Raw genomic sequence first — 21,071 nt, forward strand, 5'->3', positions numbered from 1 at the left:
TTTGAACCTGTGGAAGGTGTAACAAGATGCTGCGGTCCAGGAGAGCTTCTTGCTGGCCATGTGTTCTGTGGACACCTTGTTGGTGAAACCGGAGTTGGACCTTGGGGAGTGAATGTGAATATTTCTCTCCCACTCCCACTCCCACTCCCTCTTTCTCTTCTCTATCTGTCTCCGTATCTCTCTCCCTTCCTGCCTTACTCTCTCTTTGTGTGTGTGTGTGTGTGCATGTGTGTGTGTGTGTGTGTGTGTATGTGTGCGTGCGCGTGTGTGCATGTGTCTGTGTGTCACCACGCAGTTGCACATTGTCAAAAGAATTTTAAAACAGCGAGTTGCACCATAATGTAATCTGTATTTAAATGAAGCAGCAGTTAAAGGGAGCACTAGTTTATTCGAAGGACCCACCACCTGTTCTGCAGCAGGTGGTCAGCCCCCGACGTTAAGTAACATTTTCCCCTCCTTACATTTTATTCCTTAAAAACCAAGCTGCAATTAAAGCCTAGCTGTTCGCCGTTTAGCTCCATTTCCTCTCCTCCTTCTCTCTACAGTAAGGGAGCTCTCCGATATCAGAGCTGAGACGCATTTACAAGGCGGCATTATTCCCTCCTTTGTGACACTGGAGTAATTTTTCCCCCTTCTGTAGGGTAAGGGATTTAGAGCACAAGCCACTAGATCAAAGGCAAATGTCTGAATCCTATTGCCATAATCCAACAGGCTGGTAAAATTTTTGCACGTTTAATAACACACTAAGAGGATTAGCTGGGTGTTACATATGTCTCTAGGAGCGGGGGTTTTAAAAGCTGCCAATGTTGGCCCGTAGTGATATGTCTGATATGTGAGCTAGCCATCATTTCCCATGAGCACTGCCATAACTGTGTTTGAATATTCCGGAATGTTGCATGGCATAACCCAGTATTCCGTCAGTATCTTTCTTTGGCCAGCAATGCTTACACATGCAAGGAAGATGCTACAATGTAATATTCTACTGATGGTTTTGAGTTCAACCGCCATTGCTTATTTAATATTCAAGTATACGCCATGTTAATGCAATATACTGTAGATATAGCATGTTTAATGTCTGCGTATGTGTAATGACTACCCTGTGATAGCCTTAAAAATATGTGTAAAATGTGATGCCCTTAAAAATATGTTGTTTGTTTATTGGGGTCTTATAGGCCTCTCAGTAGTGCCTGCGTATACTGTACTAAGATCACTGCCTGCTTGCCATTCTGCATAGGTTGCCCTTAACTTCTGTTGTGGGTATTAAAACAGAAGTGTGCTGAGTAGGAAAAGCTTAGCGCTGGCTCCACAGTACTTGTAGTCTCGGGAACATCACTGGGTGAGGAAAAAAAACTCATTAAAATTCATAGGAGGAAGTTACAGTGTGTGGACATTTCACTTTTGTACACAACTCTACTGTATATAAGGAGTCTTGCTTCGCTACCACATCGGCATTGGGAGTAAGAGAGTATCCCATTCAAGCCACTGTCTGTCCTTGTCAAGAGGGGAATTGTCTCTGTCACATCTGTCTAGAAGACTACTGCCACCTACACTGACACAGGAACTCTCACTCTTGTCCAACAATGCACTCACAATGTCCCCAACTACATTATTGAGGCCATCTGGTTCAGCTGTTAAAAAAATAATAGTAGGGCTAGTAATAACAATAGTAATAATGATTTTTAATGAAATGATAGCTAATGAAATTAGAGGAACCATTTGGGAGCCAAAAGAGCTGGGACTACAGAAAGAGCCGTAATTGTCATCACAGTGTCTTCGACAGCTCCACCGCTGAACTGGAGCTGGCTAAGGACACATAACCGGGCGAATACGCCGCGACGAGATTCAAGCAGCAGAGAATCGCTTCTGTGCAGCAAGCTGTACGAGCGATTGAAGCGACTAGAGTATGTCCATTAAAAGCAGAATGCAAGCATTCCAACGTTCCCATTGATTGTGGCGGCTGTCGCCGAACCGTGGCATAGCTAATTTGCATATTATTCCCAGGAGTTCAACTACAAACTGTCGCTCTCGTCGCGCGAATCGCCTCTAGTCGCCCGAATCGATTTTGTTGCGCTACTCAATACAATACTTTCGTCGCTTGCCTCGCTCAGGTCGCGGCCGGTGAATTTGTGCGGTAAGACACTTCACTCTTGATCACTCAGGAAGCTACGGATATTCACAGTGCTCTCTCTTGAGCTTTGCAGTGGACCAGCTACGTTTAGCTGCCCAATAGGTGCACTGCACGTCTGTCCACTATCTATTCCCCAAAGCCACAGTATGCAGTTTGCCATGTCCATGCTGTGGGCCGGTCCGTAAGAGCATGTAATGTCTCAGGAGGGCTCAGTACATGAGACCATACCGAAACACTAATGCTAATCGCTAATTGCTGTTCTTTCCAGACCCGGTGGATAGGTCAGCTGTCCAGGGTCGGATAAATGCACAGGCTAGGTATGGCTGCAGCCTAGAGGCCCCCATCTTGTTAGTACTCCTCTCCACAGCTAGCAGACACTTTATCCTTAATTCCTAGCTTGTAATTACACCGTCTATGTAATTTCGTTGTGAAATCTTCCTTTCCAAGGGGGCCACGGCAACCTGTAGCCTACTGTAAGGGCTTAATTTGGCACCGCAGTTGTCCCATTCCCAGGGAAAGAGGGAGCCTAGAATTTGGTCCTCAGGACATTTCATGTATTGCAGAGGGGGGCCTTAAAAGATGACTTTGTCCCAGGCCTAGTCCAAGCTATCAGTGACCCTGGTTCTTTCAACCAGACTTACGTCATCTTGCAGGTCAGGGAATCATGATGTGACATGTCACCCTTTGGCCTCAAGGTCAATTTCCTAACCTGAATGTTACAGCTGCCTCAGAGTTACTTCAGTATTTTCACTGGCTGAGCAGAATGAACCAACAAGTTAGAGTGTGCAGTGGCTGAGAAGGTAGAGAAGTCGCCTAGCAACTGAAACGTGGCTGGTTCGAATCCATCGTGTCCTGAAGTGTCCTTGAGTGAGAAATTAAACTCCTGGTAGTCTTGCTTGGCACTTTGCATAGCAGCCTTCACAGCTGGTATGTGCATGTGAATAGGTGAATCATGTGAGGCATTCATTGTGAGGCATTCATTCAGGTTGGGAGCTGAATTTGTACGCTGTGCTATAGAAATACAGTCCATTTAGCATGTATGTCATGCAGTAATCAAACTACTGTGCCTGACTTGCTGGAGCAGAGAGCCAGTATTGGGGGGTGGCTGTGGGCAGGTACGTTTTTATGGCTAGTACAGATATTCAGAAATTGCCATCCATAAAGCTCCAGTCACTTTACTTTTCCCTGTAAAACTTTATTTAACGCTGGTTTCATATGGATGACATGACAGTGTCATAGCTCTGTTGTAACCAAGGGTGCAGGATTTGGCTGGTTAGCTTCGCCGATTAACAAGTCGCCATTTTCGCACTTCTGACATTCACTTCGCTCATGATGATTGGTAGCCTGGTCCTGACCATCCCATAATACTACCATTTCCATTTCGTATTCATGGTCTGGACTTTGTTTGATCTGACGCTATTGCAGGAAGCAGGAAGGACATTTTCAGAAAAAATCAGGATTTAGGACCGTTTAACAGACATGTCTGACAGAACATCTGACCGTAGGATAAAATTACAATGTAGGACCGTTTGTCAGAACACCGGCGAAAATCCTACCGGTCAGCATCGCTTCACAGAAGACAGGTACCAGACGTAGTGTGGAGCCAAGTGTCTTGGCGGAAGTACGTAGGATGGCGCGCGAGGCTGGGTGATTGGTGGGTACGCGAGTTTAGTGTTGGGCGCACAGACCTTTACAGGTCTGTGGTAGGGCACCTCCATGCATCCAATGCCTGTCTTCCATATAGCTTTCTGGTCAGTCATTAACGTGGCACGTAATTGGCTAAGTAAACTGTCGGCGGAAATAACTCCATTTTGGAAGCTGAAAAAACTTTCAATTTTGGCTGAATTCACTAGCCTAGCATTTCCCATTGAAATGACTGGAGGCAGGACTTATTCACTCTCTCCAGTTATTATACTACCTCCATGGTTGTAACTCACTCATGTATGTGTCCTCCTGAACAATTATATCATTGTCATAAACATTTGATGACTTTGTTATTAAGTGACATTCGGTTATGATAAAGACAGCCCTAACAATATTAACTTTTCATGACCATAAAACATTTATGACATTAACATCATGTATGTGACTCGTTCATGGCTGTGTCATGAGAGTGTTTTGACACTATTATGACACTGTTATGTCATACGTCACGGTCATACACATATGACACTGACATCAAATAAAGTGTAACCCATTTCCCTCCATGTTTCATCAGGATCGGGTCTTCAGGGAAGCGATAATTCTTGTCACCAGGCAAGGGGAGCAAAGAGGGGCAGCGTCGATGACACATTACATATGATAAGATTACATGTTACGACCAAATGTTAGCGATTGGATAAAATCAGACACACATTCAAACTTCTACAGAGTTCACCCGTCCCACCAGTAATCATTTTTAAAATTCTCTGCAACTCTGTGCAAATGTGATTGGTAGCTAGCTAGCAGAAATGCCCAGGCTCAACATTCCTAAAGTTGGGGGATTAGATGGGGATGGGTTACCGACTACTGGAACAGCAAAGATGCTTCATTGACTCCAAATATGCTTTTACTGGCTCATGACCAAATTTAGTTTGTAGGTGGTAATTGTGCACATACACTAGGCCTATGTTATTAAATGTATTTGTCGCTAATACTCGCTCCACCTTTCGCAGCTATAACAGCTTCATTTCGGCTGAAGCATCAGGATACCAAAACATTTTGGACAATTCTATGCTCCCAACATTGTGGGAGTGTGCCCCTTCCATTTCCAACACGACTGTGCACAAGTGCACAAAGCAATGTCCGTAAAGACATAGATGACAGAGTATGATATGGATTAACTTGACTGGCCTGCACAGAGTCCTCATCTGAACCCAATAGAAAACCTTTGGGATGAATTACAACGGAGACTGAGAGCCAGGCCCTCTTGATCAACATCAGTGTGTGACCTCACCAGCGCGCTTTTGGAAGAATGATAAAAAATTCCTATAAACACCTCTCAACCTTGTCGATAGCCTGCAAAAGGTGGGCCGAAATCATATTGAACCCAATGGGTTAGGAATGGGGTGGCAGTTAACCCCTTAAGACACGACCTTATAAATGAGCTGTTACCAGAATGGCAATGACCAAATCATAATGTATTACTAAAGTAGTCCTAGTGTCATAGTAGTGTAGTACTATAGTAGTTACGGCGTGCAGGAGGTACGGCGTGCATTAAGGGGCTACGTTCAAGTTCAGGTTCATGAGTCAAAGCAAGTTAGCGAATGCTTTTGGTAATGTACTGTCCAACTGAGAGACACTTGCACACAGGGCCACATAGCAAAACACAGATAGGGCCCCCGCCTGATAGGATCTGCCAAGGTCAAAATAGGATCCCCAAAAAGTGTAAGGTGCGCGCACATCCGAAAGTAGCAACTAGCTACGGGTGCAGAATATCAAAAATAGTATATGGAGAAAAAGTAAAAAATATTCGCACTCCGTTAAAGCTCCCTTGTCGTGATTTTATTGCCGGTCGAAACGTTGTGCCTTTTTTACAGAGACAAGAGCCCTGCTCACCACCACAGCTCCACCCCGGTCCGACTTTAAGGGGTCTTACACACCAGGGCGGTAAAGCGTCGCGGAACGGCCGCGTTTTTTACCGGCGTCTGTGAAAATACATTGAAACATATCTGTCCTTACACACCAACCGGCGGTAGTCGAGCGTCAGCGGCACGGGAGCCGGCTCTGCGCCGCGCTGCATTTGGAAAATAAAACTCGAGCGTATTTTTCACGCCGGAGACCAGCGGTGTCTCATTCAAATAAATGGCAAAGTAGCACGCTAGCTTTAGCTGTGGGGAGGGTTTTGAACAGGACTGGCCGCGCACGCCGACGCTGTCAGTGTGAAAGGCAGAGAAAAACACGCCGGCCGAAACTAAGCAGAAAGACCGCGTTCGTCCCGTGACCGTTCCGTTCCGCCTTGGTATGTTTTGGCCCTAACTTGTTTTGGCCTTCCCTTTTCACTTGGGGTGAGAGGCAGACATGTCTGAGTGAACAAGTGAATCGAAAAAAGCCAAGCTGTTTGCTTTTTCCACTTCATGTTATTAAAATTAAAAAGTAAAGTACATAGAAATAATTACTTAGAAAAAAAGAAGACACAGTCCAACATGACCCCTAGCAACCCCCATCCTCAACCCGCTCTGACTAAACCTCAGCAGCATATTTTTTGAGGTGTTGGAAACTTGGGAGGATGGCCAACTATGATTATACAGGCCAAGCTCTATCTGTCATGTCTTGCATGAGTTCTTATGACTCTGCATTAGTTGTTAGAAACATATGCTGCAGTGTGTCTATAACTGTGAGTCTATAATGAGTGGGCAATGAATCAGTTGTAGATTACAGCACTTCTGAAATATTATGGGTTGTAGAAATCCTGGGACCATCCTTCCCATTCACCAAAACTTCCATCCTGGTGTCTATGAACCACTTCACTGGTGGTTATGCGGTCTCCAAGCCTGGAGCTACCACTACAGCTGCGTATGCCTGGTTAGTTAGATGCTCCTCATGATTCAGTGTCACCCCCAGGGGAAGACCGAGGAAAGACCCGGGGCGGAACTTTGGTGGTTGGAATGTTTGGTGAGTGTTCCACCCACAGCTGCATACAATGAAGAAAACTTGCAATACTCATAGCACCCCCTAGTGTGATCAGCTCATGCACTCTGTCAGAAATGACACAAATAGTGTTGAATTTCAACACATGCTGTGTCTGCTCAGGGACAACCATAAAATGTAGAATATAACTACTAAATAATAAACAACTTCTCTCTACTCTCTATGGGGACAACACATACTGTGTCCATTGTTAGATGTGTCATTTACATGTGTGTAAGCAATGGGTAATAATAATAAGGAATAAATGAAATAAAAAACTATTTTCGAGTCATTTTCAAGCCACATTCCTATTTTGCGATGAGTTAGTACGTTCAGCTACATTGTACATTTTAAATACATCTAAAATAAGAATAATTAATGTGCAATTTAACACAAAATGTGTCAGATATTTCACCTGAATTATATCGACATTGTGTCACATTCCACACATTATGGTTAAAGCCATCTTACTCTAACACATTGAACGAAAAAATACACATTCTGTCTTAGAGAGTGAATCATTCAAACTTCTGCATTCTGACAACCAAGCTCATCATCTTGGCTCTTTGCCAATGCTTTGACTGGGATCTGTTCTGAACTTTACCCTTGATCTTGTGGGAATTACTAATGCTAGGGACTCATGCAGGCGAAAGGAGTCGAGCGAAGAGAAGCGAAATTCAGTGTTCCATTCTGACAGCTCAACCGTCATCAGGTCTACGCTGCGAATCAAATGGAACGAAATATTTATGTTGTTGATTTGATTGGCCACTGCAGACGAAACCCAGTCCCCATTTGCATAATATTAAACTTGGTAAAATAATTTCGCTCCTGTTTGCTTGCCTTCGCCTCCCTTATAGGAATGAATGGCAAAGTTTGCTTCGCTTGGCCAAATTCACATGTTCATAATCCTTCAAAATGTGGCTCTTTTTGGACACAAGCCCCACTGGATTTAGTAGCTAGTAGTCAGTAGTCCTAGAGAAAATCCAAGCTCTATATCTTGTCCATATAACAACAAAGGACCCCTGCCTAAGCAGATTAACACTGGCTTGCAGGGAAGCTGACAGGTGGTGGGACAAAAAGGTCAATTGTCTCGGGCCTAGGGAGAGAGAGGCCCCAGAATTGGATCCTCTTTACATTGTATGTATTGGGTGGGGGGGCATTCCAAATGACTTTGTCCTGTACCTGGACTAGCTGGTAGCAGCCCTGCTGTCTTGGACAATGATGCATGCTAGCCAGACAGCCTGATGCTGTATCTGGTCAGACAGTAGTCAGCCATATTCCCAGAGGTGGAGTGGGAATAAAAGAGTTGTGAAAACAATTCAATTATAGATCGATGTCAGCGGGGGTCTTGGTGTGACTGCAGATGTTTCAAACGTACAGCACATTGTACAGTTTGTACAGTAACAATGCATTTTAATGAGCTATACCTGTTCACACAGCTGTCATGGTGTGATTTTCAATTAGTTGTAACAACTATTAATTTAAAATCACACCATGCCAACTATATATAGGCTATATATGTGTACATAACAGTACATTAGCACATAGTAGTACATTCTTATAGGGCAAATAACCTAACTAACATATAACTTTGAAACTCCAACTCCCATTGTCCTTGTGACACAGCACTCCACAACACACAGTGCTCACTGCACATAAAAAAATTGCATGTATGCCTCACCTGTGCAAGGGGGCAGCCCCCAATGGCGCCCCAGGGGAGCAGTGCGGCAGGACGGTACCATGCTCAGGGCACCTCAGTCATGGAGGAGGATGGGGGAAAGCACTGATTAATTTCTCCCCCCACCAACCTGGCGGGTCGGGAGTCAAACTGGTAACCTTTGGGGTCCAATGCCCTAATCACTTACCCATGACTTTGATATCACTAACCTATAGGTCTACTGAACGGGAGACACTGTTCAGAGGTGGGTGCCAGCCTTGTACATTGTTTTATCCCCCTGAGAGGTGGATAGACTGTGTGTTTACCTGCGATTGCCCTCCACTACAATGGTACTCCTCAGGGAAGCCAACAGGAGGGGGGGCAAAGGGGTCAATTGTCCCTGGCCCAGGGAGAGAGGGGGCACAAATGTAGGGTTTCATTACATATATGCATTGGATTGGGGGAGTCTCTTGGGGGTCTCTTGTCCTGGGCCTGGCTAAAGCTGTCAGCGGCTGTGCTACTACATCCTGGATCCTGTCCTGCACTCTGGCCTATTGGCTGCCTGTGCCTGATGGAGAGGCAGATAATGAACCTGTGCCGCCTCACCCTGCACCCCTCATCACGAGGAGTCCAAGAGATGCGGCCATGCCTGAGGGGTAGAGGCTATACTCGCCGCATAAACAACAGCTGCCTCAGCACAACAGAGACTTCTCTTTAAATGCCAAGCTTTGGGTCAAATGCCAGGGTGCGCTCCTGTGAATGTATAAGTTGGAATGCAGGAGAAATTCAATATTTAAGTTTATAATGCAGTTGGCTTTGTGTTCACGATGCTCCACAAAATTGTTCTTTGTGGGTTTTCAGAAGTCAGTGTGTTATGTGTCTGACTATGAAGTAACTATTATGTGGGAGTAGCACTCCTTGGCTCAAGTTACCTTTGCCTAAGATCAGAGTACGCTTGCATTACGGTTTAAGTTGTTTGAGATGTGTACGTTGTGGAAAATAAACGTCATTGCGGCAGGAGGACACAAGTTTTGGTTACACTTTACTTGATGCCGGTGTCATACGTATAACATAACAGTGTAATGACGTAACATTTTATGGCCATGAAAAGTTGACATTGTTAGGCCTGTCTTTATCATAACCAAATTTCACTTAAGGGGGCACAAGGTAGGATGACGTCGTTTGCGCGGTGCCTGTGGCATGCCTGTCTCAAAGTCTACACCATAATGAAAAAATGCTTTTGAAATAAACTTGCTGTGAGATTGTTTTTCATCACGGAATGCCAGCAGTTGATACAAATCTGATTACGGTATGTAAAGCGATACTTTCAAATGAAAAGTTGCCATAGTTGCCAAAGTTGCCATCGTTCACTTACTAATGATGCATAAGCATCGGCTGACTCGGGACCGTGATTAATTAAACTTTTAATCCTACCTGCAGCCCCTTTATTAACATAGTCAGAAAATGTTTTGACATAATGTCACATACAGTTGAGGACGATATTATTAGCCCCCCTCCTGAAATTAGACATTTCTCTTGATTTCTCAGTAAGAATTGCCATTATTCACCGTTTCTGTTATTCTGGAAACAAATACACTGATGGAGATCATGTTCAATGAGTTGAATTTGGATTTTTCTATTGTTACGATGAGTTTAAACAAAAAATGGCAAAAATGACAAGGACAAAATTATTAGCCCCCTGATCATTAATAGTCAATATGGCGCCATTTATGAACCAAAACTGACAACAGGCTCTGATAAGTTGCTACCTAGGTTGGCTCGTGCCCCACTAGGGATTTTGGCCCATTTCTTCACTGCAAAGTGTTCTAGCTGGTCCAAATCGCATGGATGCTGAGCATAGACATTAACCACAGACTCTCAGTGGGATTGAGGACTGGACTATGAGCGGGTGATTCCAATATCATGGTTTTAGTGTCCTTGAAGAACCTCTGAACTAATCTAAATGTATGCTTTGGGTTACAATGTTGTTGGAAGACCCAGCAATCCAGATTCAGACCCAGACTCCCTGTGTCTGAGGCTGAATAACAGACTAAACTGGATGCCTTTCCACTATGTGTAACTGTGGAAACTGCTTAGCCTCATTAGACCAAAGAAGCATTGGACACCTGCCAAGATGATTGTTATTGACCTGGCCTCACCTGGAGGTTTTTTCCCCCTGAAGAGAGACAGTTGTTAGGACTTGTCATCATATTGGGCTTTGGGGCCGTCATCACAGAAGAACCCCTTGACTAAAGGCAGTGCATATCAGAGTGTTATTGAGCTTTGCCTGTGAACATTTGAAAGTCAAAAATGAGTTTTGAACGTCTCTGCTTTCATCTGATGATATTCAATTGCACCTGCTTTGATGCATGAATTCTGCTTCTGTCAGGTGAAGAAAGGGATAGGCCTTGAATCGCTATAAGATGGTTTCCACAATTAAACATGGTGGTGGATGCATCATTCTGTGGCAGCCTCAGCAACAGGAGACCTTGTTTGGGTGTACGGCACCATAAAAAACTGAAAATTATGATAGAATGTGGAAAGTGACCTTGCAAAAATATGCTCATAGAGGGAGTTAAGATCTTCACTGGATCTTTCAATAAGATAATAACCCAAAACGTGCATCCAAAATAGTTCAAATGTTCTTCAAGGATACTAAAACCATGGTCATGGAGTGGTTCAGACCTCAATCCTTTAGATATGGGAGCTTGCGTAAATTCTACCAGGGAGACTCGAATTTCTCGGCTGTCAAACTTAGCCTACTAGGCCAACCAACAAATCTTCCTTTTGACAGATCATACATGCGTCATCATTGCCCAGGATCGCCAACCAATCACAACGCGAGATTGGGGGTTCCCCCGTTACGCGTCACTCATGCATCGTTACCTCTCAGCCAATGGATCACATTCACGTTTGTTTAAATAGCTGTCACTCATTCTGTTCTCCGCTTTTCAGTTAAGCCGATTTTGAAGTGGCTGTCCGGCGTTTTCGTTATCAAACATTCTGTTTATTTTCTACCTGGTTACTTGATAACTCCTCACCTTGCCGTTGCTGGGATGGGATTTCCAACCGCTCAAACGCGTGGCACGCAATCGGTGCTTTTTAACAGCCTAATCATTTTCTCGCAAGGCTTCAATCAATTTGTTTGGCACGCCGCTCCCTGATTTCTGTGGATTTGCTTTTGAACTAGCCTGCCTGTGGATGGATTTCCCCGAACTGGTGTATTTCGTGAGTAACCTGGCGGCTTTCCCTTCACTTGCCCTGCGGACCCAGGGAAGGTTTATCTCAGCGAATGACTATTTTTGCGGGGGAATGGTTGTCCAGGCAAGTCGCCTCTTATGCCTCATACTCGGCTTGTTGCACTGTCTCGGATATCAGTATCGTCTGCCGCTGGTTGACTGATGGCCTACGTTTCGTTTGCGGTCTTTGGGAGAATTCCATGAACTGGTTGGAGTGACTTTTGGAACATTTGCTGGGGAAGGGCGGACTCGAAGTAACTGGGCCCGCGGTGCTCTCTCGTTGCGCCTCGCGCACTTAGCCAGCTTATCTGCTCAGCACATTTGTTTTTTCGGAGGCGTGATGGGTACTGCGAGTCACAATTTACTTGGTCCTCGTCGGCTTATCTGCTGCGGATGGACTGGTGATTCGCTTGCCAATATTATAGAGCATTTATGAACCGGTCGGTGTGGCTTTTTTTTTTTTTTTTTTTTTTTTTTTTGGGAACGTTTGCTGGGGATACAGATCTAAATGGGCTACTCGTATATCGAAGCGCCTCGCCCGCATGCATAACCCACATTACCTTCTGTGTTGTTTCGTGCTACTGCCTGTCACGACACCGGACGGAGGACATTGCAGAGCCTTGCACTCGTTCTTAATTGTCCTGATTACAAACGTACTTCCTATGTTCCGGAGCGATGTTGCAAGGACTTCAGCCTACGGGCCGTAGCACCGCCTTCAGTTTTTCATTCACGTGGATTCCGGTCGTGCGTTCATCAGTTCGCACCTGCCTATTTTCAATGTTCCGTTCAGTAGCCTATGCCCACAACACGAGCCTATTTTACGTTTTCGTTTGCATGGACTGGCCCATGTGGCGGTCTCGTTGACTTTTAAGAGTTATGACTTCGGTTCGTAGGCCTAGACTTCTGGATCGCACATTAAGCTTATGCGCGCGTGCCAATCATCACCTCATGTCATCGCACTGCCTGCAGTTTGTATTGATAAGTGTACCTTGCTTCCTCACTCCCGCTTCAAGTCATTCAGGGCTGGATTAAGTTAAAGGGACACTGTGTGAGATTTTTAGTTGCTTATTTCCAGACTTCATGCTGCCAGTTCACTAATTACCTTTTTTCATGAATACTTACCCCACCATCAAATTCCAAGTATTCCTTATGACTGAAAAATTGCACTTTTCTTACATGTAAGGGGGGATCTTCTCCATGGTCTTTTGAATTTACCAAATAGCAATTTTTAGCACCAAACAATAACTTTACTTGGACCATACTAGAAAATATTGTTTATTACATGGTAAATGTTCATGTAAAGACCAAATTTGGCAATAGGCAGCTCAGTTTCAACGAGCAGCATAGTTGCATTTCTTTTTTTTGACCATTTCCTGCACAGTGTACCTTTAAAGATCACGCGGGGCTTTCGGCCTGCGCCCGGTCGCATCGAGGGACATTGTAGCCGGTTGCAATGCCTTGTCTATTTCGAGTTATTCTGATCACAATGGGATACATATACACCGTCCAAATTTAAGTAAATAAATGAGTGATATCCGTGGGAAGTACATCGATGATGACAGTTAATAATCATACTTAAATTATACATGAAACTTTGCCCATGGAGTCCTGTCAGGGTTCTGATCCCATTGGTAGCCATCTATGGGCTAACCCTCTCACTCTGTACACCACTCGTGCCCTTAGGCTTCATTGGAATCGTCAGGGCGCTCGGACTGTGATGTGTCGTATTGTGTTTGTTTTCTCATATCTGGTGATGGTGGTCTCTGCTGCTTTCCCGTACACTTTCACATACACGTGCGCCTGCCGCTCCACGTAGGGCATACGCTACGTCATGCACTGGGCATCGGCCCCAACGTCGGACTGGGCATCGGCCCCAACGTCGGACTGGGCTCTGGCCCCAAAGATGGACTGGGCTCTGGCCCCAAAGATGGACTGGGCTCTGGCCCCAACGATGGACTGGGCTCTGGCCCCGACGATGGACTGGTCTCTGGCCCCGACGACGGACTGGGCATCGGCCCCGACACTGGACTGGGCATCGGCCCCAACGTCATCCTGGGCCGGCGACTCTACATCATCCTGGGCCGGCGACTCTACATCATCCTGGGCCGGCGACTCTACATCACCCTGGGCCGGCGACTCTACATCACCCTGGGCCGGCGACTCTACATCACCCTGGGCCGGCGACTCTACATCACCCTGGGCCGGCGACTCTACATCACCCTGGGCCGGCGACTCTACATCACCCTGGGCCGGCGACTCTACATCACCCTGGGCCGGCGACTCTACATCACCCTGGGCCGGCGACTCTACATCACCCTGGGCCGGCGACTCTACATCACCCTGGGCCGGCGACTCTACATCACCCTGGGCCGGCGACTCAACATCACCCTGGGCCGGCGACTCAACATCACCCTGGGCCGGCGCCTCAGGGCTCGTGCATCAACGGCTCACCTCAGCATTGCCCTGGGCTGTCGCACCTCAACACCACGGCTCAACATCACAACTCGGCATCACAATGGGCCATCGCCTCAGCATCGCACTGGGCTGTCGCCCCAACTTTAACGCCAGTCACCTGGTTGTATCGGTATCCTCATCCATCCTGCATGACAAACTTATCGCAGCTACCCACTGGTAGCGAGTAGGAGTTTATGTCTATTTTGATATGCCGTTTTTGTTCTGGTGCCGTTATTCAGTGATGTTTCAGCTTTCTGCTCTGTCCCTCTCAGGTCTCGATAACCGGCTCTCCAACTCTCCTCTGTCGTAAGCTCGCACTTTCTGCATTCTCCTGACTAAGGTGCCACCCTTTTTTATTGCTGGTCTAATCATGCAGTTACCGCAAGTTGTTTCTCTCAACCAACCAGGGCATCCGCCCCACTGCCTGTGTCCATGCCTGCTTTGCACAAGCATTCACCGCGCCACACCGCGTAGGTGTTTATCATAACTGACATGGTGTTATTATTCTTGGTCGAGATGTTTTCTTGGTGTTTCATTCATTGTTCGTTTCAGCTACAAGCTCTGCTCTCTCCCTCTCTTAGGTCATGATTACCAGTTGTCTGCCGATTCTCCTCTGTTTTAACCTGACCTTTCTGCTATCCTGGCCGAGGTGCTCGTCTTTTAATGTTAGCCACTCATGCTTTGTCTAAAGCTGTCTCTCTCACCACTCTGGGCAGACGCCCGCATAGTGCAGGCTTTCAGCCGCTGGTCCGACGCAGTGCATCTTGCATTCGGCTCATTCCTCGCTTTGTCATCTGGCTCAGTGTACTGTTTCTGTTCTGTTAACTCTGTTTCGTTCTTCTCGTTCCTCGCCCAAGAGGTATACAGCACGCTCGTTCAGAATCGGCGTGGCCACCACGGCCGCTAAGCGGGGTCTGTCCCCTACTGCGATCAAGGCGCTGGGCCGTTGGTCGTCTGGCGCATACGCTTCCTGCATTTGCCTCACTCCTCATCACGTCGTTGAAGCATGCTATATCTGGTCTGTAACTTTATGTTTTCTATTCTCATTTCTGGTGACGGTGGTATTTTGCTGCACCGGCGGCATTCACTCCATCTCTCGGGGGGCTATCGCTCCGGTCACCCGGTCATGTCTGTATTCTATCCTTCTCTCATCTATCAGATCGATTTTATAGTGGTCCGTAAGCCTGTTATCTCTATATTTTGTAACATTGAACCAGCCTAGTTGCCATGGTTGTTTATCTATGATGTCAACTATCATACCACATATTATAGCCTACATTCATTCATCCATCCATTCATTTACTCATTCATCACCATGTTCTACTCTCTCTCCTAGGTCACGATTCCGGCTCTCTACCTACTGTCATAATCTAAGTTTTCAGCGCTCTCCTGACCAAGGTGCATCTATCAATCAAATCATAACGCTCTGCTGTGTCTCTGCTCTCAGCGCATCCGCGCCATGTCTTCTCGCATAGCCTAAGGTACCGACATTATCATCACCATCATCATCACCACAGGCTCATGCCTCCGCTAGACCACCGCCCATAAGCTTAAGCCTTAGAACATCCCTATCATTTATAATCTCATTTAATCTATCATCATTTGTCTTCCAACACCTATCACTTATCACTCATCATCATCATTATTATTATTATCATTGTCGTCATTGTCATCTTTATCATCATCATCATTGTTATCATCGTCATCGTTATCATTGTCATCATTATCATCATTGTCATCATTATCATCATCATCATCGTCATCATCATCATCATTATCATCATTATCGTCATCATCGTCATCATTGCCATTGTCATCATTGTCATTGTCATCATTATCATCATTATCATTATCATCATCATCTCATCATCATCACCTATCATCCTTCATCTTCCGTCTATCATCAATCAATCATCTAACTAACTTTTCATGTCTTTCAGATGGTGTCTCCTTGTAAGCGGTAGGTGAGTTCACTTCTAATCTCTATTTTGGGGCAGGCTACGCCCGCCTCCATCTCCGCTGGAGGATATGCTGTCCTATCCCGGAGTTCAACGCGAAGACGGGAACCTTCGCCAAACTGATTCATGCATTTTATCAAGTGTTATTGTTCGCCAAACTTTTATGCATTCCTGTATCATGTCTAATGTTCAATAAATGTTAATAACGTTCGTTTGCCTCTCGAGTCTTCATGGTAGAAATGGGAGCTTGCGTAAATTCTACCAGGGAGACTCGAATTTCTCGGCTGTCAAACTTAGCCTACTAGGCCAACCAACAAATCTTCCTTTTGACAGATCATACATGCGTCATCATTGCCCAGGATCGCCAACCAATCACAACGCGAGATTGGGGGTTCCCCCGTTACGCGTCACTCATGCATCGTTACCTCTCAGCCAATGGATCACATTCACGTTTGTTTAAATAGCTGTCACTCATTCTGTTCTCCGCTTTTCAGTTAAGCCGATTTTGAAGCCACCCCCCCCCCTCCGTCCACCGTCACCAGAGGTTCCCGTCTGTTAGGGGGCAGGCTACGCCCGCCTCCATCTCCGCTGGAGGATATGCTGTCCTATCCCGGAGTTCAACGCGAAGACGGGAACCTTCGCCAAACTGATTCATGCATTTTATCAAGTGTTATTGTTCGCCAAACTTTTATGCATTCCTGTATCATGTCTAATGTTCAATAAATGTTAATAACGTTCGTTTGCCTCTCGAGTCTTCATGGTAGAAAGTATTTGAAGAGTGCTGAAAATGAATGTCCATCCTCAACATCCATGGAATTTGGACCAGCTTAACTATTTGCAATGAAAAAAATGGGCCAAAATCCCTGGTAGGACATGTGCCAACATAGTTAACAACTAATCAAAGTGCCTTGTGTCAATTTTTGTTCCTAAATGGCACTGTATTGGCTATTAATGATAAGGGGGCTAATAATTTTGTCCTAGCCATTTTTACACTTTTTTGTTTAAACTCATTGCGAAAATGGAAAAGTCCAAATTTAACTTATTGGATACTATCTCCATGGTGTATTTGTTTCCAGAATAACATACATTTATTAATAATGATCATTCTCAATGATAAATGAAGAGATATGTCTAATTTCAGGAGGGGGGCTAATAATATCGTCCTCAACTGTACATGACTGCATTATGGCAATGTTATGACACTGTTATACCATACGTATGACACTTGCGTCAAGTAAAGTGTTACCAAAGTTTTACTCCATTGCTGCAATGAGGAGGCTGGCTGTTTATTTCATTGTGGGCAGAACAGGCTCATGCACTGAAGAGGTAATAAGTGACTGGCCCCATCTGGTGGTGGTGCTGGAAAAGAGCACAGAAAACACTGATCATGTTCAGCAAACAGATGTTCACGATGGGTGAGGAACATCTGAAGGCTGTTCTCCCACCTCAACACTGTGCTATTAGTATTGGAAAATAACACACCCATCGTTATAATAAATGGTTTGAATAACCATAGCCTATTCAGCAGTAATATATTTGTTACATTGCAGGTCAGACAATCAATCAAGATTTTGTCACAATGGGAGTAAAAAAAAATCCCCCCACAAATCTCTGCAGTATCAGTGAACAATTAAAAGATGACAAAAATATCAGAAAAGAGATAAAGAATCCTTATCCCTGGACAAGACCTCTCGCAGCCCAGCCGGCCTTCCTTCTCCCCCTCCCACGCTGTACAAACAGCGCCGCTCCTCTGCAAGTGGTGAGTGGGCTGAGATTAGACTAATGAAGGCAACGGGGCCTGCGTCTAGCATAGTGGAGGGAAAAAAACACAATAATTAACATGTTTCTACAATCAGCATCTAATGGAGACAGATAAGCCCCAGTGTGTGGTGAAAGAAGGGAAAAAAAAGAGAAAACGAACAGAAAAGAAAGAAAAACACTATCTGGAGAACGAAGACGGTTATTATTTCATAAATGGGGAAAAAGTGGAAAGCATGAAGTCTGTATGCATATTCCATCTATTAATACTATGGTTAAAAGAGGTTTAAACTAACCATTATTATGTAATGGTATAACATTAGATTTGCTATGATACAATGTAAAGTGGCAGTAAGAGAATGCAACACAAGAGCCTATTATATATATGCAATATAAATGTGACTCGGAACAAGAAAACAGGCCACAAGCGAGGCGTATCCAGTTAATCATAAATTCATGAATTCTGAAAGTGCAGAGTCTAAGCTTTACGATGATAGGTACCTTACACACAGGAACCTGGGGATATCTGAGGAATGTGTGGCCCACTGAATGGGTTCACTTTTAATGGTAGAAAACAAAATTCGGCTCTGAAGGTTTCTCTCCCCCATGGACAAGATATGACGTTTACCCTTGTAGCCTCTTAGCGGAGATGGGGTTGCTGGCGGGACTATTCACTATTTGCTGAAAATTCTCAACTATATCATAACAACATTGCTATGGCATTACAGAGAGTCTTAAGCAACAGATTAGGATTTTGGTGACAGTAAAGTTTCAACATAGGCTCTGCGCTAAGGGGCTACAGGCAAAATGTATGCTATTGAATACTGTAGCTTCTGACCAAAGAAAAAGAGAATCACTAAAATATATTTTTTAAACCATTAGTGATTTTCTCAGTTTTGCTTTGAGACACCTGTGACTGAAATCCAGTCACATGTGATGGAATGGAATTTTGCACTGAAGGTTCCTTTTCGGAATAAGCAAACATGGAAACTTCTAGGCAGAGCCATATCCTTCCATGTGGGCCAACAAGAAGGCCTTTGCTTGGACAAAAAAATGCATTCCAGAGCTTCGCTAATTCCCAAAGGACACATAATCACAATTTACTATCTAAAAGTAGAGTTGTATTTCAGAACAACAACACATCTGATCTGCACCAAGTTTTGCAGACTAGAGCTCTGACAGAGAAAGTACCGTAAGCAAGGGAGTCATGTCCAATCGAAGGCCATTCCTAACACATGCTGTTTTTCCACCGAATCCCTTTTTACCCCTTCCCAGCACTTCTTCCTGTGACACCGTGATGTCAGCCGGTAAATATGTAATACATGCTGACTAATCCAGACGCTGCTTTTTAGAGATAACATTTCTGCACCCAGAGTGAACCCACACACGCACGCATACTCGCACGCAGCACACACACACACACACACACATGCACGCACACACTCACACACACACACACAAGTACACACATACACATAAACACACGCACACACATGCAAGGATGCATGCACACACACACACACACACACACACACACACACACACACACACACACACACACACACACACACACACACACACACACACACACACACACACACACACACACACACACACACAAACACACACACATACACACACACACACACACACACACAGGTGGCAAGGCTTATTTGGAGGTGATATGTACTGCTGACAATGAATAGTGAATAGTGAATCTCTGCTCAAAGCTGCACAAAGCATGGTACATAGACCTAAGGCTATTTCAGTAGGGTAATAGTTTAATGTGAGGGGTGTGTACTGCAGATAAGGTGCAAATGAACTGCTAACCGCAGCTCACCTCTGGAGCTCTCAATGCAGACATTTTCATCCCAAACACATCCTTCCATTCCAACACACACACACACACACACACACACACACACACACACACACACACACACACACACACACACACACACACACACACACACACACACACACACACACACACACACACACACACACACACACACACACACACACACACACACACACACACACACACACATCACCCAACCCCCCAAAGAGGAATAGAATAGCTGTGCGCAGTCTAATTAGGAAGTGCAGCTGTTGCGTTAACTTTTCTTGATGCTCTAAGGAAACAGCTCCTATCATAGCTACACTACTCTATGCAAAAGCTGTCACAACTTAACATCATGCACTGATTGAAACATTTCCCCAAAAAAGCCCCGTTGTGAACACATCATCCAGCCCACCAACAGGGTGGGACAAACGGTTCAGTTGTCCTGGGCCCAGGGGGGGAAAAAGGGGGGGTTACCTTGTTTTTTTGGAGAGCGCCGTCGTTTCTGATGATTTTGTACCGGGCCTAGCCAAAGCTGTCAGTGACCCTGCCCTGCTTAGCTGTGACAGATTGGCTTTTTTTGTTGCTGTAGGCCTAACAATTATACAACATGCCTGACTGTAATTGATTTTGCACATTGTTTACTGTAGACGCTATTAATGCAAATTGCCAGAGCCCTGGCATTAGTTTATGAAAAGCTGTGTTGGAATGGGTCAGGTTATAAATTATGTGTGTTTACATAATTACAGAGACTTAACCCTTACTCGTAATAATGTGTCGTGCGGTGTGTCAAATGGAAATTAATTGCATGTGTGGGCCATGGCATCCATTTGCATCATGCCTATACATATGTAGATTTGCCTCTGTGTTTGTGTGGGTGTACACGTACATGTGTGCAATCTTGATTCAGCGTCACAAAATCTATGTCTACTTTTGATTGTATTTGTTTTTTGAGTGTGACATATGTCGAGCAATGCCAAAGAAATTGAACCAACAGAGCAATATAGGTGTGCATGTGTTTGTGTTTGTGTGTGTGTGTGTGTGTGTGTGTGTGTGTGTGTGTGTGTGTGTGTGTGTGTGTGTGTGTGTGTGTGTGTGTGTGTGTGTGTGTGTGTGTGTGTGTGTGTGTGTGTGTGTGTGTGTGTGTGTGTGTGTGTGTGTGTGTGTGTGTGTGTGTGTGCGTTCACATGTCAGCTTCACCTCATTTGTCATCATCTTCTCGTTACTTGTCCTTCATGGTATCTCAGTCTTGCCATCACACACACACACACACACACACACACACACACACACACACACACACACACACACACACACACACACACACACACACACACACACACACACACACACACACACACACACACACACACACCCTTCACAAAGGCATAACCGCATAACCATTAGTGTCATGCCACAACCATGT

General features: G+C 45.1%; 1 long non-coding RNA gene across 1 annotated transcript; it reads left to right on the forward strand.

Moving 5' to 3' along the window:
* The first annotated feature begins 14,431 nt into the window (after positions 1–14,431).
* Positions 14,432–16,781, forward strand: LOC134461982 (uncharacterized). The gene is made up of 3 exons (XR_010037469.1): positions 14,432–15,567; positions 16,027–16,050; positions 16,539–16,781. It is a non-coding gene; the product is annotated as an uncharacterized LOC134461982 (long non-coding RNA).
* Positions 16,782–21,071: the final 4,290 nt, after the last annotated feature.

The sequence above is a fragment of the Engraulis encrasicolus genome, chromosome 2, assembly GCF_034702125.1.
Source record: "Engraulis encrasicolus isolate BLACKSEA-1 chromosome 2, IST_EnEncr_1.0, whole genome shotgun sequence".
In the NCBI taxonomy this organism is placed as follows: domain Eukaryota; kingdom Metazoa; phylum Chordata; class Actinopteri; order Clupeiformes; family Engraulidae; genus Engraulis; species Engraulis encrasicolus.